Source organism: Notamacropus eugenii, chromosome 5 (assembly GCF_028372415.1).
Source record: "Notamacropus eugenii isolate mMacEug1 chromosome 5, mMacEug1.pri_v2, whole genome shotgun sequence".
NCBI classification, from domain to species: Eukaryota; Metazoa; Chordata; class Mammalia; order Diprotodontia; family Macropodidae; genus Notamacropus; species Notamacropus eugenii.
Genome location: NC_092876.1, coordinates 342,886,065 through 342,896,457, shown reverse-complemented (window position 1 = coordinate 342,896,457; position 10,393 = coordinate 342,886,065). Strand labels below are relative to the sequence as shown.

The window sequence follows — 10,393 nt, the reverse complement described above, 5'->3', positions numbered from 1 at the left end:
TTGTTAGGAGCTTTGTTGCCATTTACTGCTATCTTCACTTGAAGGGTTTTTTGCCTCTGCTCTCCTCACTCCACATCACCTCAGTCTTCCCATAGTTCTCTGAATAATTTATATTTGTTATGTCTTGTGGTATAATATTCCACTATATCTATATATCACAACTTCAGCCATTTTTCAATTTAGATGTACGTTATTTTTGTTTTGAGGGTTTTTATTTGTTTTTGCTATTACAAATAGAGTATGAAGGGGATACTCTGCACCACTACAGGGAGTACTCACATTAATGAGATCAAGGTTCATACACAGAAGGTTGATGTTACTATGAATATATTTGTATATATGGGCCTTTTTTTTTGTTGCCAATAATCTTCCTATAGCAAAAACCCAATAGTGAGATCAATAGGTCAGAGCGTAAGAGTAATTTAGTAACTTTATAGCACATAACACAAAACTGTTTCCCAGAATGGTTGGATCATTGACATCTCAACCAGTGAAGTAGAATAAGGCTCATTGTTAAAAACATGGGAGCCCCTGATTTAGGGAAATGTAACTGAAGATTCATTAGTACTGCATTAAGCCCTTTCCCTTTAACTTTCAACAAAAAAGTTCCTTTTGCCACTTCCCCTCTTTCCTTCAATGGCTTTCACAGAACTCTGAGCTGCCACTTCCGGGGCTGGGGTGGGGAGGTACTGGGGAAAAGAAACCAAGAGAAAAAATTTTAAAATTAACACCTTTGCTCATCAAAACTGGAGGTAGAAAATTATGGGAGAGGGACAGGGAAACATAAGCAAACATGACCTTTTGTTAGTCCTTTAACTGGTTTGAGTCATGGATGAGGGTGGATTGGTAACATTTTAAAGGAACACATTACTTTGCTTAAGTAATCATTGACTAGAAAGTGAATGTGTAAATATGTGTAATATGTAACTCATAATGTGCCACCTACATATCACATACAATGAATTCCCCAACAAATAGCAGTCTAGGTCAAGAGGAATTTGAACAGTGGCTCATAGGGCCAGTCCTGCACATAAAGGAACTCTTAAGTGTTGCTTAGGCTAAACCTAGAGGCATAAAACTGAACTGATTTTAAAAAAAGTTTTAAAATAACATCTTATGCACATTTCCACAATCACAGTCATATCCTTTGCTCACCAATCCATGCTCCTCCTTCTTGTCTATTCACTTACTTTTTTCAAAGACTCAGAGATAGAGTTTAATAGGACTTTACAAACCATCTAGTGTGATCCTGTCATTTTAGTGATGAACAAACAGAGATCCAGAAGTGAAGTGATTTGTCCTCACACACAGATATTTGGTGGAAGGAATAAAAATTAGGTTCCTTGACTTCCAGACTAATGGTTTTCCCCCCACTACAGCATGCTGTCTCCCACTTGAAAATCTTCATATTAAAAGCTCCTATGCATATGACACTTTAAAGGTGACAAAATATTTTCTTCATAAAGATCCTATACAGTAGGTTGTATAAGTATCCTCATTTGACAGATAAGGAAACAGGTTCAAAATTAAACTGACTTGTCTATGGTTGCATGCTAATAAATTTTAGATTTATAACTCAAATCCACACCTTCTGACTCCAAGTCTGGTGCTCTTCCCACCACCACTTTAACCATGTATATGTTAAGTATGTTTACACAAAAGTACCTCTGAGACTAGATGGTCCAAGGGACATCGCACATTCTGAAATAAACAATGATCAGACAGGTAGGAACCAGGGAATTATCCCAAAGGAAATTCCATTGTAGGAAAATTGCATTTCCAGCAGAAATGCAAGGTTGATGATGATCAAATAGGATCTTTTAAAAGTCCTCTTGAAACTAGTTTCAGCAGAGGAAAGATGCCATATTACAATTATGAGTCTCTCAGAGTCCTTTCATCCTTACTTCTTTCCACTAGGAAGTCCTAGAAACTATCAGGGCTTGAGGGTACCACATATCTTCATATATTATTGCTGGGAGGTGTTACTATATCTGCACACCTATCTCTGGGCATAAATCTTTATGAGGGAGTGTCCATAACTGGTATATAAAATTTTGTAATCCTATGTGTATATAACTCATGATTCCAATGACTTCTATCCCTTTCCTACCCTGGAAACATCCCTTGTCCTTATCTCTAACCAATCATAATTCTCCAATCCAATCCAATCAACACTTATTAAGTGCCTATTATGTACCAGGCACTATGATAATTACTAGGGATACAATTAATAAAAAGACAGCCCTTGTCCTCAATGCAAACCTGGAGACAACATATAAAAGGAAGGAGGAAAAGTAGAAGGGGGAATACCAGATGGTACCCAATTGGGGGAGTGGGGAGAGAGATTAAAAGGAGAATGGGAATCTTACTTGTGGAGCTGAAATCAAGCAGAGTGGCAGGTATGAGATCAAAAGATATGAACAGGCAATTTTCCAAATTAGAAATCACAACTAACTATAGTCATATGAAAAAATGCTCTAAATCACTATTGATTAGAGAAATGCAAATTAAAACAGCTTTGAGGTACCATCTCACACCTGTCAGATTGGTTAATATGACAGAAAAGAAAAATGACAAATGTTGGAGGAGATGTGGAAAAATTAGAACACCAATGCGTTGCTGATCCAACCATTCTGGAAGATAATTTGGAACTCCCCCCTTGAGGGGGGGGGCGGTTTGATCCAGCAACACCATTCCTAGTTTCTGTATTCTAAAAAGATTAAAAAAAAAAATGGAAAAGGACCTATCTGTACAAAACTATTTATAGCAGGCAAATAACTGGAAATTGAGGGGGTGCCCACCAACTGGGGAATGAATGAACAAGCTGTGGTATATGATTATGATGGAACGACAGCAATACTGAACAATAGCCAACTGTGAATGACTTGGCTCTACCGAGCAATGCAATGATCCAAGGCAATTCCAAAAGTCTAATGATGAAAAATGCTATCCATCTCCAGAGAAAGAACTGATGGAATTTGAATGCAGATCAAAGTATACTTTATTAACTTTATTTTTCTTGTGTTGTTTGTTTTTTGTTTTTGGTCTGTGTTTTATTTTGCAACACAATACAGTTGGAAAAAAAAGAGAGGCATAATGCACACAAGTTTGTGGAGTGGCTGGTATCCTATTGGTATCACTGCTATGCTCTAGTATTCTGAGGCCTTTAAGAATCTGAAACAGTGCATGAAGTAGACAATGCTAATGGATTATATCAAGCTAGTATGTCCGATGCCATCCACCAGCCATGAAAGCACAACAATGGAGATAACGTCAAGACCTTGTCAGTCTCAACACTTTCAACAGCACTGACTAAATCCCATCAATCTCTCCTTGGTTTTCAGAGGGTGGCCAAGGTAGAAAGATTTACAGCAGTACAGTACACAGAATAACCACTTCACATTGCCATCTCACACAGTGGAAAGTAAGATTTAGGTTAAAACACTGTAGTTTTAAGTACTAGCTGTACTGCATCTACGGAACTACAGCTTTCATGTGTTATGAAAAGTGAATATTTTGTGAATTTGATGGGTTTTTTATTGAAATGTAAGCAGAAAAGGTCACAGAATTCTAGGGAATTACTAGAAAGAAAAAATGGTTTGCATGTCACCAAATTTGTTTTGTATTCTGCATTTTATGGGTTATTTCACAGTTGTTGTGTTAGGAAAAGTGCATATTATCAGAAATTAAACTAAAACTAAATAAATATATATAGTCAAATAAAACAAAACCACACCTTGGCTATGTCCAAAAATGTATGTCTCATTTTGTACCCTGAATTAATTACCTCTCTGTCAGGAGGTGGGTAGTTTGTTTCATCACTAATCCTCTGGAATCGTAGTTGGTCATTGCATTGAACAGAGTCCTTAGTTTTTTTTCTTAGGTGTTTTTCTTTACAATGTTGTTATTACGTAAATTATTCTCTTCTGCTCACATCACTCTGTATCAGTTCATACAAATCTTCTCAGATTTGTCTGAAACTGTTCCTTTTGTCATTTCATATGGCACAACAGTGTCCATTATATTCACATACCATAATTTGTTCACCCATTCCACAACTGATAGGCACTCCCTTAGTTTTAAGATCAAGTATAGGATTTATGATAGGAAAAGATCACTAAACTGAAAGGAACACAGAGATCTGAATTTTAGTTACAGCTGTACTAATAAGCAACTCTGTTGGTTATTACCAAGTTTACCTCTTTAGGTTTCAGTGATCTCCCAAGGCCCTTTCACCTCTAAGATACCAAGATTCTATAATGTCCCCATTGCAACAACCTTACTCCAGTGACTTATCACAACATGGACATGATGCTGGCTTCTTGAAAGTTAAGTCTTCAGAATACAAGTTCTGGTAAGGTCTACAAGACTGAAAAGTCAATTCTGACCACAGGCTATGCCTGCTACCTGAGGTACATCGTAGATAAGTACAGAGAGGTTCACTGCCAGAAGGTTGGCTAATAGATAATGGATTCTTTGGTCATATCAAAACACCAACACAGATAAAAATATAAAAGGGTGCTCAGCTTTGTACTGGTTTATTTCTGCCTCTGCAGGAGGTAGTAGAATGCTAGTAGTGACAAGAATTACAGTTTTAGACAACCTCCAAAATTCCAAAGTGTGAGATCGTTGGCCAACAACCAGTAAAATGACTGATACACTTACTGGAGGAACTGGACTGTTGGGATTGGAAGCTCAATTCCGTGTGGACGGTCTCGGGCGGGTAAAAGTGGGACTTCTAAATCTTAGAGTCTTACGAGGCCCTCCATGAACAGCGGGGGTTCGAGAAGGTCAGACTGAGCTAGCTCGGCTAGCTCGGGTATTTCCGACTCTCCCCAGGAGATACGTGATGGGTGGAGTCTCCCTGCCCTCAAGGTCATCCCGGATCTGGGCACACTATTGTTATCTAACAGCACGGTATTTAGATGCAAACTATGCTGCTGGAGAGTAAGTAGGATTGAGGAAGCCTGAAAGCTCTTAGCACGTGAGGAGCCAAAGAGGACAGTAGGCTCCGCTTCTTTTCTTTCCTCTCTCCCCTCCCCCCTCTCTCCCCGCTTGTACTTCTACTTCCAATCCCTTAAGCTTAGCCTCCTTAGGAAATCTCCCCCTCTTCCTCCTAAGGAAGACCCCCTGCACTTGTAACTAGACCCTGAAATAAAGCTCAACCCTTGTTCGACTCTGGAACGTCCTTTCTCTCATACGTTTATCTGGTTTGGCCAGCCGAAGACCTCGGAGGTGAGGTAAGAAAGACTCGGGTAGCCCAATACAGGCCTCTAGGCCTGGCAGTTGGCGCCCCAACAGGGACTGGGAGCGCAGATAATCCTGGGTGTTTTTGGGGTACACCCGGAAGGGGCTGTGAAAGAAGCGAGTCCCGAATCCTAGATTCGGAAGGAGAGAAAGTGGAGAGAAGCTTCCCAAACCCCTGGGAAAAGGGCGGAGATGGGGAATCTATTGCCAGTAATAAAGCCAGAGGAACAGGAGGTCTGGGCTGAGACACTTCACAGGGAAGGCAGGGAGGCAGGGGTCACAATAGAGTTAAACAACCTCCGAGAATTTTGTAAGGAAGGGCCTGAGAGGCCAGGGCGGGATTGGAATGAGAGTGGAAGCGGAGAGAGGGGAGGGGAGAACACGGGAGGGACGGAGAGTCCAGGCAAGCAGAAAGTTAAGCGGAAAGTTAAGGAGCGTAAAGAAAAAATAGACTCGGAGCTCCATCTAGCGGATGGAAAAGGCGAGGCAGGGGAGAATACGCCGTGCCTTCCCTCCGCGCCTCCTTATAACCTGCTCCATTGGTCAGACAGTTCAGGGCCACAGTCCAGTTTGGAAAAAGGAATAAGAAAGGCTATAGAGAATGGAGAAGATGTAGGGACATTTCCTGTGCTAGAAAGAGCGGACCCCAGTATCCCCGGTGGCGTTCGAAGGAGCCACATACCTATAGAGTGGAAGAGAGTGGCGACTCTTAAAGAGGCTTGTACCAAGCATGGCCCTAATTCACCCTTTGTTATAGCCATGCTTGAAACTCTCAGCGGTCAGTTCGTTCTGACTCCTAATGACTGGAAGAGCTTAGCTAGAGCCTGCCTTACCCCTGGGCAGAATGTGATTTGGGTATCAGAATTTTCTCAGAGGGTAAAGAGCACTACCGGTGGGCTAGGGGCTCAGGCCCCCCAGGCTTATCAGCAATTTACAGGAACAGGGCAGTTTGAGGCTACAGGAAATCAATTACAGTACTCAGCCTCCGATTATGTTTTGATTGCCGGAATGGCTATTGCCGCCTGGAAGGTTATAGCCTCTAAGAAAGAGAGAGAGTTTCCCATGACTAGGATTACGCAAGGAAACAATGAGCCGCCTCGGGATGAGGTTATCAAATTTTTAGTAAGGGCCATTGCTGTTGCTCTGGAGTCCCCACCCTTGAATTGGAAGTCAGACACCCCGATTTGGGTGGAGCAATGGCCCCTGACTCCAGAAAAACTCCAGGCACTACAACTACTGGTTAAGGAGCAATTAGCACCCTGGAATGCTCCTGTGTTTGTTATAAAGAAAAAATCCGGGAAATTCAGGTTCCTTACAGATGTTAATCAAGCATTTGTGAGCACCTGGCAGCAGCTATACCAAAATAAACAGCCACTATGCATTCTTATCAATTTGACCTTAAAGGCGATCCTTGATAAACAAAGAAGGGGAAAAGGTCGCCTAATACAATCAGAGCTAAGATCAAGAGGCCTAATACAATCAGAGCTTGATACAGCTGTCTCAAAAAACTCACATAATACTCCAGCTATGAGACATTTTAAGATACTAATATGGGGTCCAGGGTATGTTTGTGTCTCCATAGGAAAAGGTCATGCGTGGATTCCCATTAGAAGGATCCGTAGGTGGGAACTGATGTCGGAGACGATGGAGACGCAGGAGGCGGAGAGCCCGGAGACGGATCATACACCACCTGAGCCTGCTGCTGACAGCTTTAACCTTGCTGCCCAGAGAGGAGGCAGCACTCATCACAACCGCAGACACTGCTGCTGACAGCTTCCCATCTAGGCATCTCTTTCCACCGGCTGAAGGAGGACTTTGATATCACAAACCCAGGACACTTGGGTGGGGAGGAGGTGACCAATTTTCCACCTGTATAGATCCATTTGCAAGATTAAGGGAGTTGTGACGTGTAAGGCGCCTACACCAGCTGCTCCTCTTAAAATATGCTTTGGGATTAGTTGACTGCACTTCCCCTGTTGTAACTCAGCCATTTAGTTTCATCTTTGTTTTATTTGATGCCTCCCTTTGTCAGTTGTGCTAGCTGCAGATTTCTGTGTGAATGAAGTCTTGTTGTAGGGTACTCATATGCTAAAGGCCTTCCTTAATCCACTCAGCCTCCAGCCACTGTTTGCTCTAGAGCCAGGTGCGCTCCACGCAAAACAAAGAAGGGGATATGTTGGGATTGGAAGCTCAATTCCGTGTGGACGGTCTCGGGCGGGTACAAGTGGGACTTCTAAATCTTAGAGTCTTACGAGGCCCTCCATGAACAGCGGGGGTTCAAGAAGGTCAGACTGAGCTAGCTCGGCTAGCTCGGGTATTTCCGACTCTCCCCAGGAGATACGTGATGGGTGGAGTCTCCCTGCCCTCGAGGTCGTCCTGGATCTGGGCACACTATTGTTATCTAACAGCACGGTATTTAGATGCAAACTATGCTGCTGGAGAGTTAAGTAGGATTGAGGAAGCCTGAAAGCTCTTAGCACGTGAGGAGCAAAGAGGACAGTAGGCTCCGCTTCTCTTCTTTCCTCTCTCCCCTCCCCCTCTCTCCCCGCTTGTACTTCTACTTCCAATCCCTTAAGCTTAGCCTCCTTAGGAAATCTCCCCCTCTTCCTCCTAAGGAAGACCCCCCTGCACTTGTAACCTGGACCCTGAAATAAAGCTCAAGCCTTGTTCGACTCTGGAACGTCCTTTCTCTCATATGTGCATCTGGCGTGGCCAGCCGAAGACCTCGGGAGGTGAGGTAAGAAAGACTCGGGTAGCCCAATACAGGCCTCTAGGCTTGCCACTGGACCACATCCATATCACCACAAAGTATTAAGAAATCTAAAGAAAGACCTCTACATCCCTGTATCCATATGGGAAAGGCAAAGAAAAGATCTTCTACCCTACATTTGAAGTCTCACACAATGTAGAGAACCTGCTAAGTATAACAAATTGGCCAACTTTTTTAAAAAGGTCACCCCACTGTTGTAACAGCCACGAAGAACAGTAAACATCCAGAACTTGGACAGCTCTTTAATCAAGGGCAAACTTCACTTAATGACTATATAATTTCAATATACTGAGGGTAAAAAAATTCACTCAAGATTTTGGAATTTCTATGATCATTTCAATCACAAAGAAGAAATCTAACTGGGGCAATTCCTTTGTACTATACAACTAAAAACCCAGGCCAAAGTTCTTATGTAGCAGTTACTGAATCTATACATCATCAGAACATTCCTAGAATGACACTATGTCTTTGGAGAAGAATGGAATAGCAGACTTGCACATTAAAAACTAGAAGAGTGTTAAGAACTCCAGAAAAGGCAGAATGACATAGTGGGGAGAGGGCAGAACATCTGGGTTCAAGTTCTACCTCTAGGATTCTGGGGAGGTTATTTAATCTCTCAGTGACCCAGGCAACTCTCTAAATCTTAGTTACAGAGTAGTTACTGATCTGCAATTTTCAAAGGGGTTTTCTCACCAAGAATTCGCTATGAATTAAATTTTAGTTTACTAAAGAAATTTTAGTTCCTTAAAAGAAAGCAAAGCAAAATTATATACAGCATTAAGACAATGCAAAAGCATTTTATATTATTAATAGATCTAGATTTACACATCTTTGAAATAAGACTAGCTACTCCCAATTAACAAATGAAATAATGGTATGCTTACTTGCTTCAGCACAAATAAGTTATCTGACTCATTCTCCATCACCAAGGGATGAAGCAAGCCTACATGATATATTACAGTATTTTTAAAAAATGCTGACATGTTGTTTATGCAATGGGGAACCTACCTGTCTTAATATATTTTCAGATCTGGGAAACTCTTCAGATCAACAACATTACATGGGGTAAGTTGCATCACCCAAGAATTACTTTATGCTTCTAAAAGTGTGGCCAGTTGCTTATTCACATACAAATGGGCAAACAATTGATAAAAAACTATTTTGAACACCTAGTGTCATACAGGGACTTGGTTGTCAATAGGATAGGCTGACTGAGGGGGGCCAAGAAATTTTTCCAGAAAGGAAAAAGCTGGCTTGGAGTGACAGCACTAGCTAAGACAGAAAGTAGAAACCTAGGCTGGAGAATCTGGGCAACCAGAACTCAAGATCTAAGTAACAAGTATAGGGCATTAAAACCAAGAATAGAGCCTAATAGTAAACCTAAGGGTTTACAAGGTAGGGCCTCCTTTATATACTCCTGCCAAGGATCAAAACTGGTCTCCCAGCTTAGGTAGGCCCGAGCTAAATCAAAGAAATTAGGAACCCTGGATGAAGGATTGTAATCAGCAATCAAGAACTAGGCAAAACAACTGAGTAACAGACACGGTATCTTCTAACCTTAGGACTCTATGAAATGTTAACAAGTTTTCAGTATTAAGAACCACTTCCTCATTAGAAGTTTACCTTTGAAAAAATTTCTTTAAAAGTATTATGAAATGTAAGGGCACTAATTATAATTAGAAAAACGAAAATATAAAACTCTTGAGATATTGCCTAATACTTACCAAATTGGCAAAGACAGTAAAAGATGATAAAATTCAACGTGATATGTTTGTGGGAAAATCTGAATACTAATATACTGCAAGGGATGCTTTGAGCAATTTCAATTTTTTCAGAAAGTTACAAAAATGTAACTGACCAACCCCATTACTAATTTTATTTTTTAAGGACATAATAGAGGGAAGAAATATTCATGTGTATAAAGATGTTCCCAACAGCACTATTTGTAAAGGCAAAAAAACTGAAAACAAATTGTGCACCCATAACTGGGGAAAGAGTTGAATAAATCATAGCATATGATACAACTGCTCTTTAAGAAATAATGAATATGAAGAACTTAAAGAAAATAGTTAAGACTCAAATGAAACTATTCAAAGCAGAGAATCTAGGCAACAGTAAATAACAACGAAATTCATGTTACATACACATGGCTACTTTGTTATCACTTTGTTAAAGTTAATACACACAGCCTCTATTTCTAGAGATCAACATTTCTGAAACTCTGAGTCTCAGGACCCCTTAAAAATTATAATAGACTTCCCAGAAAGCTTTTGTTTATGTGAGTTACAGCTCTCAATAATTACTGTTTTAGACATTAGAATGCATCAGTATTATTATGAAAATAATTTTCTACCCAGCAAATCTGAATATAATACT

General features: G+C 40.8%; 1 protein-coding gene across 2 annotated transcripts in view; it reads right to left on the bottom strand.

Annotated features, from left to right (window-relative positions):
- Nucleotides 1-10,393, bottom strand: part of MIX23 (mitochondrial matrix import factor 23) — a 40,517-nt gene that overhangs the window by 6,202 nt on the left and 23,922 nt on the right. The gene's annotated exons all lie outside the window — the stretch shown is intronic.